This window comes from Anthonomus grandis, chromosome 12, assembly GCF_022605725.1.
Source record: "Anthonomus grandis grandis chromosome 12, icAntGran1.3, whole genome shotgun sequence".
Classification (NCBI taxonomy): domain Eukaryota; kingdom Metazoa; phylum Arthropoda; class Insecta; order Coleoptera; family Curculionidae; genus Anthonomus; species Anthonomus grandis.
This window is the reverse complement of record NC_065557.1, coordinates 30,176,158-30,198,892: the sequence shown is the minus strand read 5'-3', so window position 1 is coordinate 30,198,892 and position 22,735 is coordinate 30,176,158.

Here is a 22,735-nt window from a genome sequence, read left to right as displayed (position 1 = left end):
AAGTTAGGACTTTTAGGACATACGTTCATATAAAGTTTTTTTCTTAAAATTTACCCAAGAATCAGCCCCTGATTTTTTTTGCATCTATTTATACATATACACTCTGTATAATAATGCATTAAACCAACTGCATTAGGTTAAAGAAAAAGGTACTTCTTAATCTGAACATCACCACGTAAAAATATCTATAAATAGCGCAGTTTCCCATTACCTTTACGATATACGGTGTCTTTCTTCATTGCCCTTCCTCCATCTAATTTTTTTATCAAATATATTAAGCAAATTGAAACTTGGCATAAGAAAATACCTGTTAGGGTCCACCAGGTATTATAAAACGACCAAACATATTAAGCCTTCAATTTAAATCTAATTATTTAAATATTTTAACTCCTTATTTCAGAATAAGGCCGTATTAAACCGCTATTTTTTAGATAATGTAATTCCAAGAAAACTTTTATTATAAATTTATTAATTTTTTGGCAAAAACAAATATTATGCACTATTTACCTTGATTTAAGTTGAAACAAAGCATTTTAAAGAATTAAAGTTCTGAATAAAACAACTTGTATAACGGTTATTTATTATTATAATGTAAATAATACATGCAAAAACAAAGAAGAAATTAACATCTATACCAGACCTATACAGGGTGTTCGAAAAATAGACGGAGATTTATGAATGGGTGATTCCTTGTAAAAAAATATAAGAAAAGGTTTCTATAAACATGGGTCTGGAAATGCACAGTTTTCAAGATACAGGGTGATAATTTTTTTTTTAATATAATTTTTTTTATTAATTTAAAAAAAATATTTACTGGATTCTTTTGAAATTTGGCAGTATTACTTGTTGTATTAAGAGGCTAATTTAGCTCTAATTAAATTAAAATTACAATAAAGGTCCAGTGGCGTCCCGGGGGACATCTTAGCAAATATTATTCGCAAAATAATGTACGTCACTGCCTTTTTTTAACTTTAATATTTGTTATTTGATTAAGCATTTAAAAATACAACTTTTTCTCGTTTTGAATTTTTTTCGTATCTCACTTCGTTTTTGACAAAAAAAATAAATACCGTTTTATTGCATGCCACTGGACAAAATTGGTTTATTAATTTTTGGTAAAAAAATCACAGGTGCTTTGGAAAACATTTCTGTACACTTTCTCACTCGACGAATCATTTAACGACGCACTCGAGCTAAAATTCGAGGTCTATTTCTTACTTCTTCGCAAGCATTTACAATTTTATTTCTAAACTCTTCTATTGTTTGTATGGGACTAGCATAAACCAGACTTTTCCCCATAAATAAAAATCTATTGGATTTAAGTAATTGGAGCGAGGTGGCCATTGAATTGGTCCATCTCGTCTAACCCAATTTTCCCCAAATATTCAATCAACGGTTATTTTCTATTTTGTAATTGTATGGACGGGTAAAGCTCAAAAAGCACGTTCATAAAGTTGTAAATTATCAGGCAACGGGAAGGTACCACTGACTATAGGATTTAGACGTTGGTTATAGATTTTACGGTTGCGTCCGTTGTTGCTTCAACCGGATTAATATACTATACTATCTTATCGAAATTAATTTTTAAACGATTTTATATTATGATTGATTTTTATTTTTTTAACAAATGCTACAAAATTTAATACCGTATTTTTTTCTATATGCAAGGTGAGGCGTCGCCTCCCTTCAACACATTCTAGGTCGTCTTTATTGGCTCAGGCTAAACAGAGCACCTCGGTTATTTTCCTGGAGACATTTTGGATCGTTCCACTATTCCATGGATAATCATAGCCTCCGGTTTTCCAGAAGTACCCTGTCAAGGAGTCAAGTCACAATCCAACTGTGGAGCACGTCAAATAATAAAAGATATAGTATAATATAGTATAGTAAATTAATAATAAAATAATAGTAAATTAAAATATTAATAATATCGTAATATAAAATAGAGTTGCATCGATTGACTAGGATGAAATCATTACGGTTTCTGGTATAATAGTCATGAACATTCATAAAGCAATTAACCCTATCATAAATGTAGGTAGGTAACATTCTATTTTTAATCTTAAATATAAATATAAACGCATTAAGCATTATTTTTTGCTTTACAGAGAATAATTGCAAGATCTTTAACATGGTTATTACAGGTGTATATCTATTACATATCAGAATTGCGCGCATTTCTGTTTTGTAGTAATAATTGGGTATACTGAACAATAAAATCAAACAGTATTGTAAATCGGGTGCCGCTAAGCTATTATAAAGTAATAATTTCCTATACGTAAATTTTTTCCTATTCGAGATATAAAACCAACTTTCTGGGAAAATTTTCTCAATATATAATCACAACGAGAGCATAGAAATTCAACTGAGGATCTAATACTATTCCAAGATATTTCATATATTGCTCATAGTGTAATTTAACGCCATTTATATTAATATTAAAATGTTCCATATTCACCAAACTTAATCTATGTTTTTTGTCATACATACAGAATGTTGATTTTGAGACATTAATGCTAATACTATTTTTACACAGCCATAAATAAAAACACTCGACTCAAGTCATTATTGATATTTTGTTCGATATGTTAGGATCAAACACCGATTTCGGCCAATGGTCGAAAAATACGGTCAAAACGCGTTCTGGCCACTAACCTATTACCAAAGTCCGAAAAATCGCGTTCCGGCCTTTTATTATAGACCAGAATGCGTTTTGGATATTTTGAAATTGCCAGAACGCGTCGATCATATAAACAAACAGCCCAGAAAGCGATTTTGTAAGTGTCTCAACTTGACATTCGTAATCGATGTAGGTTTCATATTTCGTTCTGTGGCAACGCTTGGAGCGTCATTTTAGTTTAGTGTTTAATTCGAGCGCGTGTAAAAATTTCGCTAGAGCGAAAATGTGTGCTAGTGCCATGGAAGACCTTAAGTTACGTTTCAGTGATGATTTGCAACAATTAATTTGTGATAGCAATGATCGTAGCAATATTTTTACAAGAGAAAGATACTATGAAATACTTTCAGAGGTAAAGGAAGCAAAGGCTTGTAAAAGTAACGGTGACCCAATTTCTTCAAAACAAAGGCGACGATTGAAAAGGTACGATATTTTAAAAATTGGTGAAACTGAAAAGCTGATAGAGAAGAGGGCGGATGAGACTGCTGAGCTGCGTTATTTCTGCACGACTGATGAATTATTTGATATCATTCATTCTGCTCATGTAGGAGCAGGGCATAAGAGATTACGAGGTTTGTTTTTTGGAGTTTTTCCAACCGACATAAAATCTAATTATATTCTTTTATTTATTGTAGTGATGGACTCAGAATTAAAGAGGAAATATTGTAATATAACACGGCAAATAATTGAGGTTTATTTATTACTTTGCAAAGAGTGTCAATTAAAAAAGAAAGTGCAACGAAAAGGTTTAGTGGTTAAACCAATTTTAACAAATGAAATGAATTCGCGCTGTCAAGTAGACTTAATTGACATGCAAAGTGAACCAGACCAAGATTTTCGTTTCATTCTCAATTATCAGGATCATTTAACAAAATTCACCGTGCTAAGAGCACTAAAAACAAAGACAGCTGAAGAAGTGGCCTATCATTTATTAGATATTTTCTGTTTGTTCGGCGCCCCTATGATTTTACAAAGCGACAATGGCAGAGAATTTGCAAACCGCATCGTAGAAAATCTTGCTGAAATGTGGCCCGGATTGAAGTTGGTCCATGGAAAACCTCGTCATTCGCAAAGCCAAGGTCCGTAGAGAGATCGAATCAAGATGTAAGGGACATGTTGGTTACATGGTTGGCTGACCAAAACACAACGAAATGGTCTGAAGGACTGCGGTTTGTGCAAAGCAATAAAAATCGTTCTCTGCATACAGGAATAACTAAAAGTCCTTATGAAGCTATGTTCGGCACGCCTCAAAAGATCGGTCTTAAAGATTCGCCACTTCCTAAGGAACTGCTATCGAACATTAAAACAGAAGAGGAACTACAAAAGTTGTGCAATCTAGAAAATTCAGACGAACGAGAAGATGGACATTTGCGTCTAGTTGACGACGATAATTCGATAAACAGAAAAGAGAAAAATGTCTGTACAATATGCGAAAAAGAAATGTCAGATTCCCTTAGATGTTCAGTTTGTTGCTTATCTATTCATATCATCTGCGGAAAAGCCAAGGAAGGAAATGGAGGGGGTGAACAAAGCATTATATGTAATCGATGTTAACGAAATGAAAATATTAGTAATGTACGGGTCGAGGCTAAAGGTGGACTGGAAAAGCAGGCCGAGAAAATGATCGCTCTCTCGAATTCAAAGTTACCACCTATTGATGTAGGAAAAACCGTTATTATACGAGTACCTGATGTGGACAGAGGTAGACTTGCCCCGAGAAACGTGTTAGCTGTTGTACTTAGTATAAATGACTCTGGACTTTATCAGCTTGGTAGGTAATAAATAAATAAAATAAGCTGTTTAATATAATGTTTTATCAATTTTCAGGAACGAAAGGAATGGAACTTTGCAATCGCTGTATAGCCGTAATGAGTTTACCTTAGCCGACTCCGACTTTATTGATATTTCAACAGTCCCGTCAACGTCTGTATCTCTTTGAACTGCTTCTGGCTTAGCATCTGGATCGAAACAAGGCTTTATACAGTGCAATTGCAAACGATATTGCATCGACAGAAAATGTGCGTGTAGGGCCAAGAAAGTAGTGTGTAACAGTAAATGTCACCGCAACAGTTCATGTAAAAATAAGTAAGCCCTTAAGGTTCCAAAAGTTTTACGTATTTTAATTTTCTCTGTTTCTTTTAGAGTTGATTTTGTTACTTTTAACATTTGAATGTTATACTTACATAAACAATAAAAATATTTTTCCATATTACACTGGCCTTTGAACGATTTTTTTATGTGTTCGACGCGTTTTGGCAATGTGACAAAAGTCATATTGCTTTCAGGCTAACTGCGAAAAGTCAATACGCATTCTGGAAATTTTAAAAGATCCAAAACGCGTTCTGGTAATTTGAAAAGATTCAGAACGCATTCTGGTAATTTTAAAAGGACCAGAACGCGTTCTAGTCTACATTTCACGGCCGGAACGCGATTTTTCGGACTTTGGTAATAGGTTAGTGGCCAGAACGCGTTTTGGCCGTATTTTTCGACCATTGGCCGAAATCGGTGTTTGATCCTAACAGATATACCAACGACACATATGATTGTATTATCAGCAAATAATGTAATTTTACTATTTTTTACAACTTAGACTATATCATTTTTATATAGAAGCAACAACAATAACCCTAAAACAGTTCTCTGTGGTACCCCATATTTCACCAAGATGAATTCAGACACAGCTGACTCATACTTTACTTTTTGTGTCCTGCCTTGATCATTATATTCTTCTGCATGTATACATCGTATAAGGTGTAATAAGGATATTTTAATACTTAAGAACAATAGTTAAGTGCAGCTAATTGGCTGATATTTCCTTTATTTTATTTGTGCATATTGTTTTGTTTTTTCTTTATATTAGACATAAATAATGATATGCGATGCATAGTTCAGCATTTATCACTTTTTTATGGGCTATTTTATAAGGTATATATTTTGGTAGGCTTTGTGATAGTGGTGTGATACCTTACATTTATTATGAAAAGGGTTTCCTTGGGTAACATTTAATATTAGCTATGTTTGTAACAAGTGTGTAAAATGAGCCTTTTTAATGAATGCGAAATTTGTCAATTCCTAATGACAATTCCCATGAATGAAAAAGGGATTTTTACATAAGTGTAACATCAGCAAATTTTTTCTACTACCGAAGGAAATATAAAAAAAAATTAAAAATATGGCAAAAGTACCTAAAAGAACTACGTTACGCACTAGTGCGTAAAAAGTCTTGTTATTCACTAATGCGTACTTTTTACGTAACTCAACATTCATCTTAAAGTTGAATTACTTTTCAACCAATATGACGCTTATAAATGAGACTGATAACTGAAATAATGTTTTTGTATCTGGTTTTCGCGGCGAAAATCTTAGATATCAATTATTATCTCTACTATCAGGAATTTCGCCTTTAAGGTAAGCGTGCGCAAAGATTGCACACTACAAAATTTGTGCACGGCATGTGAAAAACGTCTCTTTCAGATTGACTTTGGCGTGTATTTTTTAAAGTTTTACGTAGCAGACTTTGTTAGATTTTCTGTCTTATTTGTTTTGAAGCTATCATATTATTTTTACTTATTTTACTTAGGTTTTATCTCGCAACGTACATTTTAATTCCGAAGGATAACTATCGAAACTATAGAGGATCAATACTTTTTGCAATGCTAGATTGCAAATTACATAATTTGCCAAAAACCAACTCTTGAGGTGTAATATGAAAAACACCAGAAAGGTAACCAAGAGATCCACGTTTCTGAATATTTAGTGGTCTGTATACGTAAGTACGCGTTTAAATGCGTGTGACAATTTTTAAGATATAACCTGTATAAGATGATCTGCCTTAGAATGTTACATATTTCATTGAAATTAAAAGTTCAGTACCTCGATCGGTTATTATGCAATTTGTAAACCTATATCTTCTAATTATTTATAATACTCGTTGCTAAACTACTAGATTAATTATTATTTAAAGGATAACGCCTAACAAACTTTAAGACTTCACATGGAAAAGTTCAAATTTGTTTATTACCTTCACTATCCTCCTCTAACGGACCTAGTACATCCAAATATACACTCTGAATTGATAAAGATGCCGTTGTTGTGACACATTGTTGGTTATATATTACTGATAGAATGTTTAAAACAAGGAAAAAGTTTTCTTTTATATTTGATTTTAATTTAATAAAGTGAATAATTGACATAAGTCACTTTTCTAAAACAATTTCTTACATTTTATGATTTAAATAGATTAATTTAAACAGAATATTTTATAGAAATAAAGAAATAGCATTAATTCAAAAACCTGTTTTAAATTTAAACAATAGTACAAACACAACGAATGTGTGTAAGTTCCAATTGAAGCAGTAATGAATCAGAAAATGCAGAAAATACCATTTTGGCCCTTTGCTGGTGAATGAAAATACGCCTATAGAAATTATTTATTTTGATTTGTCACTCTTCAAAGAACTTTTACCCAACTTTGATTTAAAAACCCTTTTAAATACATCCTGATTGGGAAAAAGTATTTTAAAATACTATGAAATCAACAAAATTAGACAAATGCCACATAAATCTACTAATGAAAATTATTCTTAAGCATATACATATGCAACTTTGTTGTTAAGAATAACGTATTTATTATTATTATTATTAATATTATTATTATTATTATTATTATTATTATTATTATTATTATTATTATTATTATTATTATTATTATTATTATTATTATTATTATCATTATTATTATTATTATTATTATTATTAAAATCTTTCTAGTACAAGTAATTGAAAAATTTAAGATACACAGAGGGTTCCTTTCAATAAAACTTCTTAAACAAAAGCTTTTCAAGAGGCTTAAGAAAACTGCAGAAATATTTTAAATAAAGCGATAATAGATGTACCTACAATTTATAGTAAAATACAATTTTCATAATGGGATAATTTTTTTAAATAAGATTGTAGTTAAATTACATTAACGTTTTATTTATAGTTCTATTATTGAGACTCCGTACACTCAGTTGGCAGCAAACATTTTTGGTTTGTTCAGGAATTTTGTTTTGGAGTATCGCCGGTGAATCTTAAGAAGCGAAGAAGCAAAACTACTAAGTAGCATGGGAAACAGTAGGTTTCTTTCTGGTGACGCAGTAAAAAGCAGCAACATATTCAGTGATACTAAAGAGAATGTTTGTTAATAATAAAAAAAAGAAAATTGAAATTTTCGAAACTAAAGGTAAGATACTGTACTGTGCTTATTACAAAATAACTTTGTTTAGTTGAATTAGATCCTTCACTGAAGGAAGATACGCTTTGGATAAAACACAGCTGTGAACTCTGGAAAAAGTTATTGAAAAATGGAATATAATTTATTGTCTTTTATTGAAAATAAATTTGTTCGGTACATTTCTATCAAATAAACGGGTTGCGATGTGAAATGCACTCATTGGTCGTGCTAGATTATAAAGGATAAATCTTTTTTTTTGAAGCAATCATAGATATTTGAATAAATTCATCCAATTCAAAATAGTTATATTTTTATTATACGTACTGGCACTTAAAATTTTGATACTCATTATAAAACCTATAGTATCGAAAAACCGATGAAAAAAACACATTCCATTGAGTTATATATAGTATAACGGACAAAAATTCGAAAAATATTTGCTAGGCTAAAAACCTCAAATAAATAACAGAAGACTGGATAGAAGTTTATTTTATATATAAATATATAAATTAATGTTAATCTATTATAATTATTATATATGTATTCTATAGCTAATTATCTTAAAATATTGCGAATCAGTTATTAAGACGTTACGTCGTCATTAATAGGCATTGTTTCATATTTTATAGTACAGTATCTACCATATCTTACAGAAATTTAGAATTTGAATCAGATTATTAATTATACAATGAAGTCATTATTAGTCATTAGGACGATTCACCTTAAAAAGGACCTGCTTAAGAATGGAGTAAGTAGTCATCTGCATCATTGCTTTATAATAAAAGTTTTACAATCTTGTCTTTATGTTTTCAATATTATTTCTTATGTGCACTTAATAATTGTGGGGTGGTTAAGCCTGTCACTGTCAAAATTATTAAAATCGACGTTATCCTTGATTTGATTAAAATTTTTACTTTATTGTCTAGTGTTAGTAAATATTGTTTATTCGGCAGTATTTGTCATATTTTTAATTTTTCAGAGAAAAGCTGTATTCGAGATATCAGCGGCTATATTGTTTTTACCCTTTATATATTTTATATCAAATTAAAATTCTTCTATAAGTATTCTAACTGTTGTAAGTCTACTAAAAGAGTTTACCATACCAAAAAAGTAATAACCGATGATCCGTATATATAATGAATTTTTCCCCATATAAAGAACATGAACAATGTTTAAACCAAAAATAAATTGCTAAAAGCTCCTTTTCTATTTTAGAATATATATACCCTAAATATAAATGCTCTTCCCTTAAGAAAACGTATTAATTAGAATTGAATTTTAAATTAACTTCCCTTAGTCGCCGAAAAACTTATTCAATTTTTACCTAAAAGAATAAGATCATCTAATAGATAACCAGCTTTTATAAATAGCTACTTTCATATGAAAGTAACTATTTCTAAATTAGCCTGCATTGATACAGAAATCCTATTGCCACCCTTATAAAATGAAAACATGCACTTTTAAAACTCTATCATTGCTGAATATCTAAAAAAATATTTTCCATAAACTCATTAAATAGTAAAAACTTATGACACACCTTATTATTTATTGTAACCGGCATATTTGCTGAGCCTAGCGAAGCTACTGAAGCTGAAATTCCATATACTTTAACTGTATCTAAGTAATCTGTATTTTGATGTTTTTTTACGTATTTTTGAAAAATAACGCTTAAAGTTACACCGGTATGTAATAAAAAATTTAAGTTATTTTCTCCATATTTACTTGTTATAAAAATTAGTTAGAATTTAATAATTTTTTCCTGCTTGTACTGGAATTTAATTTCTAGTAAAGTCATCATTTTGCATGAAATACCTGCGTTTTATTATGACTGCGCCATTATTAAGACACATAATTACGTCTTCAAGTATGACGAGCTCTTGAACTAAAAAATTTTGTTTCGCACTATTATTATTAAAATAAATATTTTTTGTAAAATTATTACTATTACTACTAAACTGAAAGGAATATATCCAATTTACGCAATAGTTCCCACGAATTCTCTTCAATACCTGAATTTGCTGGGTTTACTGAGTTTGTTAGTAAGTGCTCAATCATTAAATTACTCATTGATAGTATAATAAGATATTCACATTTAATGCTTCTCGGGTCATTGTTGAGGTGGAGGTTGCTGTTGGAGTAATGATAATATTTTCGAAATTGCTTAATCCTACATTTTAGTCAAACTAAATATAGGACCAATTATATTTTTCTTGGCAAAAGCAAGTCTATTTAATTAGATACAGAAGAAATAACCTATTGAAAATACAATATTTAAGGCAACTTAAAGAGCACCGAAGGGAAGAGAGAAATATTTTTTAATTTCCGAAACAATCAAACCAGATATATTCAGAGAACATTTTTTAAATAGTCTTTATTTAGACGGATCCTGGGTTAACAAAAGACACACCGTGAGCAAATATTAGCTTGAAATTTGTCATAATGATTAAGTCAATTTCTGAAATTTCGTTATTGTTATGGTTAGTATCATTCCAGACTAGTAGAAAAAATCTCTCATTCAGGTCAAGAAAGGAGAAAATAAAAAAGTAACTTAATAAGTTAAGAATGTGTTTAATTCCTTTGGAGCAACATGAATATTCTGATGATATAATTTTTTTAATGATTTATATTTTTTAGACTCATAATTGCCTCTTGAACATCTTATTCATTTTGTAGCAAAATTTTTAATAGCTTTAGGAAATTTACCGTGCGATCCTTGACCTTCCCCATTATTATTCTTTTTTCTAATATTTGAGGTTAGGAAAGAGATTTTAAGAAACTCATAATTTCATTTGATTTTTTAAATTTTTTTATAGGATTTTGGACATGGTGAAGAAACTAGCTTCCTGGCGCAGAAGGATTCAACTTAATTATATATAAATATAATTATATTTTGGTTGATTATTATTGCCCAAGGATTTTTCTTTTTAACCATACCAAATTTGTTAAAATCGGTTAAATGATTAGGAAGTTAAAGCAGGTTATTGCAAAACCAATTGAACACCGATCACTATCTTTATTTTTGAAATAACTGAATTTATTTGATGAAAATGATCTCATTAAAAATCTTTTTAGTTATTAAGAAAATATTTTCCAGCGATTCTTCAGGAACGATTAACTTAATAATTTTTTTTACCCCTAAGACATACGACGGACGGTTCTCGAGATATTACCGAGGTAATAATAACTTATTACATCGAACAGTCTTATTACATCATCTATATATTCTAATATATTGTTTAATGTGATGAAATAATTAAAAAATCAATATCTTATTTTTTTAAATCTATGGTTTTATTTCCTGCTTTTAACCACCTACTTTGGTTAAATATCTTGGTTGGTTATCTATAAATATTTTGGTTAAATATAGTTATAAAATAATAGGGTTATCCATCAACTTGAACTCAAAAAGGGTTTTTTTTTTTATTACTGTATGCAAATATGAGATAGTTTGGTAACATTTATTAAGGTAGGTATGCAAAAATTAATGTGAAACTAATTTCTAAAATTTTACAGTAAGTCATATTATTATTAAAATGTACATTTATTGTCCGTATATAAAAACAACATTTATTGTTAATTTTAATCATTGCACTGGTTCATTTTTCATAATTTTGCATGTTGCTTCTTTTTAATAAAGCAAAATAAAAAATATTTGTTTGTCACTTTTTTTAAGTAAATTTTATCTTTACCCTTTTTTATTCGATAAAACTCTTAAACTGACTGTGCGACACTGGCCAGCAGCTTATCATATTAATGAACCCTTAACCACAGATGTAAACCATTGTGCCGGATTTTACGACCTTATTGTATTTGAGGCGAGACAGAACATGTCGATTTATTTTGGTAAAACCAAGCTGTTTTATGATTTTGTTCCACATAGAAATAAAGAAAGACTCTATATTTATAGTACTTTTGAATAAATAATGAGGCACTTTACTCCTACGCAAAAAGAAATAGGATATAAGTGATTAAATAAGAAAAAGGATCTGCATTTTTATGTAGTAATAAAACTCCTTTACTAAGAATATCTTTGCATTATTTCTACTAAACCCGTTAAAGTAATAAATATTTAATTAGGATAAAGGTACCGGCTGGTATATAAATTATCCAATAAAACAGCGCATAATACTTCAAAAGTAATAACTTGATTGTTATCAGTTATAATTTTATGGAAAAATTTAATTTAAATATAAAATTAAAAAAATTAAATTTTAAGCAAATTTTATGAAATTTTGTTGAATCTGGAGGGGAGCTTAAAAAATTACATTTTTATAGCGGATTTTTTGGCAATTATACAGGTTGTTATGCTTACAATTAAGACTATATTCTTCGCTAAAAAGAAAGTACACTATAAAATCTAACTTTGATTGAGATTTCACTCTTTTTATGTATTAATCCACAAATCTGTAATGGACCTGTTGCAGTTTGATCGAATTCCATAAATTTTCCGAACATTTTCTACCAAATGTATAAGGCTATAAACACTAAAGACCATAAGCTCTTCACTGAGTACATTTTTAGATAAAGTTTCTTGGGAAGTTTTCCTTGAAAATCATAATTTAAAAAAATTTTTTGGGACACCTAGATATATTATGTGCATAGAGTCCAAAGGAAATTGTCTTATCAATTGAATCTTTATTTTTACCAAAGGTAAAAAAGATCTTACAACTAAATGATCTATCATATAACGTTTCTATCATATTACATAATCATGGTCAACAATAAAAGGAAATAATTGTTTCTGATTTGCAAAACTCATTTGATGATTTTTGTATTTTTTTACATCCTTACACTTTTCGCAACCATATATTTGTGTGCCCTAAAATACAATTCTTTTAAGCTCTCGCAAAGGCATAAAAAATAAAACATTTTATGTCTAATTTATAGTATTTTTCTATAAAATATAATCGGTACAATTTTAAATCTTTAATTTTGTCAATAAATTAACTCAAGAGGTTTTCTAAAGGAACGGGTGAAGCAGGTCCTGAAAGGCACCCAATTAAAATTGAGTTAAATAAGGTTCTATACACTTTTAGAAGGAAATTTAAATAGGGGTTATAGCTCTGACACAGCTAAATAAATAATGTTATTTTTAAAAGAGCATTCTTGAAGTTTCCAGTTAAGTAAATGATCCTTGTCATTGATTGAATTAGAACAATCTTAATATTTCTCTTTATTATTATGTGTTTTTTAATTAATATTAAAGGGATGTATCACTACCGATTTCTTGGCAAATAGTAACTGATGTATCTTGATTATACTAGTTCATTTGAAAATGAAGCTGTATTTATGCTTGGTAATTAAAATTTCTTATTTTAAGTATCAATCTCAGATTTTATTTTAATGATTTTTTGCATTTGATGTTTTGATAGAGTCTTAAAATTTTTGCGATTCAGTTTGCTTTTGGCTTACGCACCTAAAAGAAAATAAAAAAAAAGCGTAGTTGCAAGTTAAGAAAAATTTCTTTAGAAAAAATATCGTAGCTATCTCATAAAAATCATAATTAAATTAGTTATAGTTAAATGAAATTATTCAATTCATAATTGTATCCACTTGTTGTTCCACTAGTTCATTTTCTATATTGTATAACATGTAAATAATTATAATTATTAATTAACGCACATTTAGTGTTGGCCGCTTTGTAATACGTCTTCAGCGTATAGATGAAACGACTTATTAAAAACGAATGCTTATGAATGCTTCATGAAGCATACTTCATAATAGGATGCAGTAATTACGGCGTAATATATTTTATGTTTTAGCAATACATTTTAATATAATTTTAGTACTCTTAAAAATAGTAAAAAGTTCCTATAAGTATAGGGAGGAAAATGTATTTTAAGGGAGTTAGGGATACTGAAGGGTGAATTTAAAAAACGGTTTATAATTTTAAAAAGCTGTAGCCCCAGGGGTAGAAAAATAGTCCAATAAATATATCGTCAAGAATCCATGCCCAAACCTTAATTGAGAATCGAATTTTGTCTTTCCACAACAGCATGAGGGTTTGCATCAGGCTAGTGATACAGAAATTGAGTATGAAGAGTCGTCACCACAAAATGGCAACTTACGTTGTCCTGCGCTGCAATTCTTCTTACAGATATCCCCGGATCTTCTTCGACATGTGATAAAATGCACTCCATGCGACCCAGAAAATTTTTTTGCGTACTTGCAAAATAAATAAAGTGAGAAGACCCTATACCTTCAATGAATAAAATAGGTATGGATTTAATAAGTAATTTTGATATTTGGTCTATTTCATTTTTTAAAGATATAAAATATTTAAAAAAATCGCTCTCGGCGGTGCGCAACAAGAGTACCTCTTTTGTAGGAAAGAGTGTGTGGTATTTAAAAAATTAACCCACGTTGCGAAAAAAATTACATCAAAGTTATTTACGAAACGACTTCCAACCCTGGCAAAAATTACACTTTCCGATTTTCGAAATAATTTTTCAGTATTTTTTGACACCCTACATAAAGTTACATATACATTTATAGAAATTAGTTCAACCAATATAAAAACCATATTTACTTTAATATTAATTAAAATTTTTAAGTTTTTTTTTCAGCAATAAAATACATACTGACTTATTGTAGTATTATAAAATTGCTTATTGTAGGTTTTTAGGGCGTTATTAAATTACTAATAGTTTAACGTTTAGTGTGATATAGAGAGAAAGTGTCGCAAATTTAGAGCTTCAAATAAAACTTTTTTTTTAACTTTTTTTTTAAAGATTTTTAATCATTACGACTAGAAATTAATTACACGTTACAATTTACAATTAATTAAACAAATAAATGAATTAAATCATTAAATTAATAAATAAAGAAACTATAAAACTGGTATAAGTAGTAGTAGCAGTTATAGTCTTATTTTCTTTGTGATGTTGCCCTAATTACCTTTTCCCTTTTTAAAACAGCGGCGACTGCTGTTGAAATCCATCGAACTATGCACAAGTGATACTGTCATAATAACTGTCGGACTGTTCTTAGCGAGATAGCGGATTTTGTTTTATTCTGTAGTAAGAATTATTTCCTTACATGTTTTTCATTTTATAATTTATAAATTTTATATAGGTATTTTAATGTCATGTTTAAGATATACAGCAACTGATTATATTGGGTACTAAGGTTTTAGGTATCTATTCTACAATTTACTGTGCCATTAATATTAATGCATTCTATTTTAGAGATATTTCGCTTGAAAAAAATTACTTTCCTCCCCAATAGCTTTACAAAAATCAGAATTGTGATCCAATAAAAAATGATGTTGTGCCAAAGCCGTATGTTCTTCTATGTCTTTATATTATCTAGTTTGTCAAATATAACTCTTATTACAGTTACTATAGGGAATCTTGTAAAAATAGAATAGGATCGTTTAATTTAGTAAAAATAGAGCCTAATACTTTTATATTCTAAAATGCGAGTTAAACATTGGGTGCTTTTTCCAGGATATTATTTCTTACATTTTGGGAAAGCTCTGATGTACGGTTTACGTTCTGTGGAAGAAGAAACCCATTTATTTATATTAAAATTGGTATAAATTTTATTTACCAAAAAAATTAGGATAATTGCTTTGCTTCAGTAAATTTACAATTATTATTTTATCATCTTCCTGAAATTCCAAACTACTAATATGACGGTAGATAATCACACTTTCAGGTTTTATTATTAGAGAAAGTTAAAAGATGGTGAACATTTTTTTGCGGACAGGTTAAAATCGTATCATCTACGTATAACTCTTTAAATTCCAAACCAAATGGCAGAGATTTTAAGACAATGGCATAGAGTAATTAAAAGTACAAAAGGGTTCAATCCCATAGTAACAAGTAGGTACCATCTTTACCGTAAACTCGATTGCAGCATCACGGATGCGGTCTAACCGAACTAAAATAATTGACATTTGTCACAGTCGGTAAAATAGTCTACTGTAATACCGATCCGTCATAGAAATGAAAGGCGTGCTATTCAAAACTTTAGAATGGCGCGAAATTTAAAATTATTGACCCATTAAATCAATTTTTAACAGCGTAAAGGCTGTGAATCTCGATCACTCTAAAAAGTTATGAAATAGTGCAAGTGTATTAATTTAATTTTTGAAGAGGCTAAGAGTGATTAGGTATGTACTTTAAGTTTATTTTTTCCATTTTTTAATTGAATTTGTTAGTTTTTTAACATTAAATTCATCAAATTTGCTTTTAAACTGTTAAGTTAATGCATTAAGGCCCTTCAAAAAAATAAATTGTTAATAATGAACTTTTTCATTGATTTTTAAAGAATGTGAAAGAGATTTTACAGCCCAATATGCTATCAAAAAAAGATTTAGTGGGTCAATTATGTAAGACAATATGTTAGAGATTTAAGTATAATGTATTAAGGTCTATTTTGAGAATTAAATGCTCGATACTAACAATGTTAATTTCACTGTTATCAACAAATTAACAAGGGTAGGGGTAGAATTAAAGTCAATTATTGTAAAGTAAGTTTATAATTTATTATCTTAAAAGGGATTCTGATACAATTTGTTTTTGTGCTGCTTTAGCACAACACTGTCCATGGTATGTATTTTGCTTTTTCTACATTTTGAGGATATGATACAGAAATTACAATTTATCAAATTTATATATTAATTATTCATAGACATAAGAAGTATATTTCTCAAAAATATACCTAAAAATTTTACGTTTACTACCTACTTTTTTGTACAGAGGGTACCCAAAAATGTTAAGGGAGTGGTAATATATAAAAACTAACCGTGGAATTAAAATATTCTTTATGGAGAGTATGATATTAAAACTTAGTTGACACTGATGTATACCCTAAATTCTAGATGTATCACTCCTTTTTCTTAAATATTCAAGGAGAATCCCTGGATCTTACTCCCATCTTATCGAGATGAGGTACCTCCATGAGTAGTGACCTAGTAGAATGGAAGTTGTTTCACTTATTGGGCTTTTGGTACTTTCTAGCAGCAAAGCACTGATGATACCTTTCATCAGACCTAGTAAAAAGTGGCCTAGCATAATTATATTCATTCTGAACATTATATTGAGATTGCTGGATTATGACAGCAGGTAATAAAGTCAATGTATCTTCCCAAGGTACTTGTGCCTCAACCAGTACTGAAGCATTTTGAATAATACTTGGGCCAGCAATTAGGAGAGCACACTTTCTTAAACGAGTATGTATAGTACTAGTAAATGAAATATCATCAAAATGGTCTTGACATAAATAACACCTTGTTAAGGTTGGGCTTAAACCAAGTATTTTAAACCATTCGGACCTCCTAATAATGTCACTTTCAGGAAATTTCAAGAAAATTTTATTTTTGTATGAATCCTCAATAGGCCAATAGTATGTGTTAGAACAGGTAGGTGCCTTGCATTTAAAAATGAATTTTCCTGGGGATAACATTATTAGGGCAGTTTTAAAATGGTAAACAACAATTTTAGGTGACCTACAACATGAAAGCTATTTGATAAAAAAAATTGCACTTACCCCATCCTAGCGATCTGAAACACCACACTAAGATAACAAAAAAGCTTCTATATGATGAAATTATACTTTAGTAACTTTAAGCCACATTTTTAACTATTTTTTGTTGAGAAAAAACAAAACGACACACCCAATGGACGCCAAAATAAAAAGGAATAAGCAATGCATAGAGTAATTAAAAGTATATTTAATATTCATTTCTCTATGAAGCAATCGATGATGCGAAGGTGGGTGGCGGGAAGGGACGAAAGAAAATCGAATGATAATTATCACAGAAGTTGGCCCTCGATGCGGTCTAACCGAACTAAATTTTTTAGGTTAAGTTTTAGAACTTGATGATCAGGTTAGGCTGTCTTTTGAACACTCTTTTAATATTCACTTCTCTATGGAAAATGGTTATGAATTCATCCATCACAATATTGACAATTACTAAGCAAGCTGGATTTCTCATCGCTAAGCCATCAAGTTTATTACTCACATATGCATGTGCATATACAAATAAATAAAAATTCTTTGAGGAATCTCTCGGTACATTCTAAAATGGGGCTTTCTCAGCATTTAATATTTTATAAATATTTGTTAAACACCTATTTAAATATTATAATATTACGGTATATTACAGTTAGAACCTTACGTTAGTATTAAGTGCATAGTACATACTGTATAACGTTTTCAAAATAAAAAAAAAGTCTTTTCTTGTGGATCAAAACTTCATTTACCCAACCACTATTGTTAAAAGTATATGCTTTGAGATAATTTTTTTGCGTGTTTTGTTTTTTGTATTTATAAACAGGTCTTATAAATCTGGGTGCTACTATATTCTATTAGAAAGTTATTTGAAAATGTAAATTCGCAGAATTGGAAGCTATGCTAATTTCATCTATGCATATCAAATCAAATCAATTCAAATATGCTTTATTCTTGCTGTGGTACACCTGCTGTAATACATAGCTTTTCTGATCAGAGTCAGCAAGACGAACCCTTTGACATCTGTTAGATAAAAATGATTTTAACCACTTCAAAATCGGATCTGTAATGCCATATGCTTGGGAAAATATATATGGGAAAATGAACTTTATTATGGCTGCTAACATGCGAAGCTGTAACTAATAATATTAGGTCAGTTATATTTTACAAACAATTTAGCAAAAATCCTAAACCTTACATTTGTAGTACCAGTCAGATGTCCTTTCAATTAAGATTAAGTACAACACGAGTAAAAGCAGTAACTTCAAGTAAATAAAAATTAGCAAAATGGCTATGAAAATGTACATTTTTAAAGTTTTTTCTCAATATAAAATTATTATAGACGTAAGTTTACTAGATCTTCTAATTGTGCATTAGAAAGATATTTGACATCGCGCGCCGATTTAAAAAAAAATTAATATATTACGGTCTTAATATCGCAAATTGCTTAAATTATATAAATATATATGCTGACAATTTAAAACTTAAAATGGCCAAGAAATCACTGAAAGCAAACAAACAGTAAAGGGGTAAGTGAAAAAAGGTAGCTATTACATTATTTTGTTTTTATTATAGAATTTTTTATCAGCATGTATTTTGGATTCTCAGATATATCCCTTTGTTTCAAATAGTTACCCTTTATAGTAAGTACCTATATAAATAAATTAAATATAAATACATTAAATTCTAAAAATAAAATTAAGAAATAGGTTGTTAACAGACAAATTTAAAATAATAAGGGACAAACCTAACTAAGAAAACAATAATTAATATAGTCCTATGGTTAGAATCTTTGGTGTGACACTCAAATTACGATTCGTGGTAAAACTGTCTCGTAATTTGAACAACCAATATAAACAAATTTTTAGTAGTCTATTTCCAATTCAAAACATTTAATATAAAAATGTAGGTTTTGCTAAAAAGATTAGCTTTTTAGCTTTTTTCCAAAATTAGAATTTTTCTTTCTTGGAACTAGTTGAGAATTTAAGGTTTCCTTTAAAATTATTTGTTAAATTATGATTAGTTTTTAGTTTTTGACGAAAGGTTACAGTGGCCAATAAATAATCTATTAATTTTAACGGAATTTTTTTTACTGATATTTATTGTTTCTTTATTTTGTATTTCTTTGTATGATCAAATATAGGTCTTAATTTTACTTGTTTGTTTGTCTCGCTTGATCGATTATTGAGCTTGTTTCTTTTTTATTTTCTTTAGGGTAGAATAAGAATATGGTGTATTTTATATTCTTTTATTTACACACCGAGTTTAAAGCTGTAACAAAATTTTTAACAATTACTACAATATATTAAACTATTTGGGGATAGCTTACACCCCTTTATTCCCAGAAAAAACAAGCGACTCTAAAATATATGGTGTATTTTATATTCTTTTTTTTCTATTAACTAAACTATGGTTTTTAAATGATTTATTATTTTATGAAGATCTGCACTCTTTTTTCCATATATAATAATTATAGCTTTCGCTATACGTTTTTTCACTTACTGTCAGAAATTTAAAATCAGATTTAATATTTAAGTATGGAAGAAAATTATTGCGGGCAGAACTTATTTGTGCTACTGCAAATATTTAATTTTCTTGTCTAATTCCGTTGCTAACTTACATAACGTACAATCCATTTTCCATTACATAGGACCACAAGAAAGGGTAGATGCCTGTAAAGCGGCAATAAAATATTGGCGTTACATTTTTCGGTAAGGACCTAAATAGTTTTATTTGTCGAGCTTATTTAGCAGTGCAAAAGTGAGCCAACTATCATATTATTAGTAAGTAATTATTACATATATCAGGTATTTTAGTTACTACTAAAGGTACTCACGTAATAAATAATGAAAATTTTGATAACCAAGTAGTCACAAAGTATTCTAGTCTAGGTAGCAATAAATATAGAAGGGTACCTGAATTCTGCAATTCTTAATATAATTAGGTAGTTATCTTTTGGTATATAATAAATAACCTTAAAATAAAATATATTTTTTAGTATTTGTTGTCTTTTTGTAGTTAGAATGTTAATGCACTTATGCAGCATGTACACCTTTAAGTACTATTAGAAGTTTAGTTGCTAGGTATGCCAATATGACATAAATCAAGGAATTGATAATATAAAGACTTCTCAATGAAAGCAAAGTTAGATACCTTCTTCAGGTCACTTCACACTGTTAAAGAAGGAAAAAATTGCAATACACTATTTGCACCGAGCAAATATTACTCTGACAAACATGTTGAAAGTTCCCTACGGTGAGGTCATAGATTAATAATTACACATATTAATATCTATAAAGGATTTTAAGATTGTAGTTTATCGTAGTCTATCGCGAGAAAGGGGTAAATACGAGTAAAATATAGGATTACTGAAAAAAAAACTTTTAATAATGATGCCGTAAAAGCAGAGCTTCTAATAATAAGAGATAATAAGACAATATTTAAACGGCGTGTTGATAATTAAATGGTGAAAGAATATAATGTAATTATTATTCGGTCGAATTAATTTTGGCTCAAATAAAAGTATTTATTGCTAGACTAATTGCTATTACTAAGCTTCAAGCTCGTACTAGAGTGCATAAAAGTCCTGGAAAATATTTCTTCTTTTCTTCAATATTTGAGCGTGTGAGATAGTATTTTTTATTATTGAGATAGTATTTTTAGTAAGTGACGTAATACTCAACACAATAAGTAACTTATTAGTTTTTTTAATTAAATACACCTCATAATTAAGATAGGAAAGCAAAAATCCTTTTATCTTAGGACAAATATTTACGACTCTATAGCCTCTTAAAGTCAATAAAATCGTTTTTTAACTGTCTTGTTTAAAAACTACTTAATGAAATTGTACATGCATTACATTAATTCTCTTAGAATTTTACGAAAAAAAACTAAAATAATGTAAAGGGTGCTCCATTAAAACAAATACTTCTTTTTTATGTATCAGAACGCATTTATTTATTTCATTTATTTCTAAAGGTTGTTTACTCCAAAATGTTTTTCTACCTGATTTTTATTGAATTATTATTGTATTATTATTATATTAACCTGCATTATTATATATTATATTATATTATATAACCCTTGTATTATTATCAATTTACGCTGTAACTTGGATTATGAGTAGATTAGTATTTAAATTTAAGGAAAGATTTATTACAAAATAATAATTTATGTGCAATAATAATAATGTAGGATAAGACTATACACTGTTTTAAAAATGATTCTGCAGTAATATAATTTTTAGGAAAATATTTATTAGATAAAAAAAAACTGCAAAATGAAGTAACAAAAAGTGTTTCTCTCGCTTTTCATCCTTTTATATCTTTAAAAGGCCTCCATATTCTAACGAAACCTATTGGTTGGTATTTTTTTCAAGATCATAATTTAATAATATTCTTTTTAGGACACCTAGATATATTAAGTGCATGGGGTCTAAGGGGAATTTTGTTACTAATTTGATGTTTATTTCTAACAAAGGTAAAATAAATCTTATAAATAATAGATCTGTCGTATTAATGATAATAGTCAACAATAAAAGAAAATAATTGAATCGCGTTTGCAAAACTAATTCGATGATTTTGTATTCTCCTACAACCTTACCCTTTTCGCAACCATATTTATTTGCGTGCCTAAAATATTTTTTTTCAGGCTCTCGCAGAAGTACCACAAATAAAACATTTTAAAATGTTATATAAAATTTATAATTAAATATAAAGCTAAAATTGGATACAATTCAATATTGCTACTTTTAAATAAACGTAAAGCATCTATATTAATTGCAAAAGAGTTTTTGTCACACTTCGTTTAAAGTCTCCAGACAATTGCAGTAAAAGCTGATTAGGAATAGAATTCTTAAATAATTAATATCACAAATATGTAAATTCACAGTATTGGCAAATCGTGGAGTTTTTAATAAGGTTCTATAATCTTTCAAGAAGAAATTTTAATAAAGGTTAATAATGGTTTAGAGCTCTGACATAGCTCAATAAGTAATGGTATTTTTAAAAGAGGTTTCTCAAAGTTTACAGTTAAGTAAATGATCCTTGCCATTGATTAAATTAGGACAATCTGAATATTCCTCTTTAATATTGTGTTTTATTAATGTTTTAAATTATTATTATTATAGGGATTTATCGCTACCGGTTTCTTGACCTGATGCCACAGATGTAAATAGCTCCGCACGGAGCTATTTACATCTGTGCTGATGCATCTTGGTTAGTATTAAGCAGTACTATTTCATTTGAAAATGAAGCTGTCTTTAGGATTGCCTTCAATTTAAATTTCTCATTTTAATTATCAATTTCACTATTTAATGGAAATACATTTTGTTGTAATCCATGTAGGAATTATTTTTCTTCTTAATAATTTGTTGCATTTGACGT